This window comes from Egretta garzetta, unplaced genomic scaffold (genome assembly GCF_000687185.1).
Source record: "Egretta garzetta isolate BGI_Z169 unplaced genomic scaffold, ASM68718v1 scaffold140, whole genome shotgun sequence".
Classification (NCBI taxonomy): Eukaryota; Metazoa; Chordata; class Aves; order Pelecaniformes; family Ardeidae; genus Egretta; species Egretta garzetta.
Genome location: NW_009258376.1, coordinates 908,204 through 909,006, shown reverse-complemented (window position 1 = coordinate 909,006; position 803 = coordinate 908,204).

The following is an 803-nucleotide window of genomic DNA, read 5'->3' as shown; positions in this document are numbered from 1 at the left end:
CTGCCGGGGCCTCACCGGCACATCCCAGCCCCTCTGCCAACCCGTCCTGCATTTTGGGTGTTGTTTGGGTGGTGAAGGGGAGGCATTTCTGCAGCGGGCAGGTGAGGCGGTTTCCTGACGCCAGCCAGCACCTTTCAAACAGGCTTAACCCCCAAACCGGGTATGGGGTGGGCAGGGCTGGGGTTTCGGAACCAGGCAGTCGGTCTGAAACGGTGCGATGGGCAACCCCGCTGCTGGCAATGGGGTGGCCCCAGCGGCTCCCCCTGGGAACAACCCCGAGGTGCCCCCGCTTCCATGGGAGCCACCATCCCGGCATTTCCCTCCTGGGCGGTGGCACTCGAGGGTAGAAAAAATGCCAGTGCCGGGATTGCGCCATCCAGCACTGCAGCAAGGTTAAGGAGCGGGAAGAAACCAGGACAAGGTGGGAAACGCTCTCAGCAGAAGTCGGTGTGTTTGTCCCCGGCCCGGCAGCTCACGGGATGCGGTGTCCGGGGAAGCCCTCCCTGCGTGTCCCCGAGCCACCGGCTGCCCCGGAGGAAGGTGCTGCTGGGCATCACGGGGCGTCTGCCCTGCTCACGCTCCCTCCGGCTCCCTCCTGCCCTGGCAGGGAGCAGCTCGGATGGAGGGCAGGGACCAACACAAAGAAAGTAGTGAACGCCAGCCCAAGTCCTTGCCCGGATACCGCCCTGGGGCAGCAGGGCCTGGGGAAAGCGGAGGAACCGCAGGAGAAATGGTCACGCGGTGTTCCTCTTCCCAACGTCTGCGAGGCGAGGAGCCAGCGCACCCTGTGCCGCGGCCGGGGC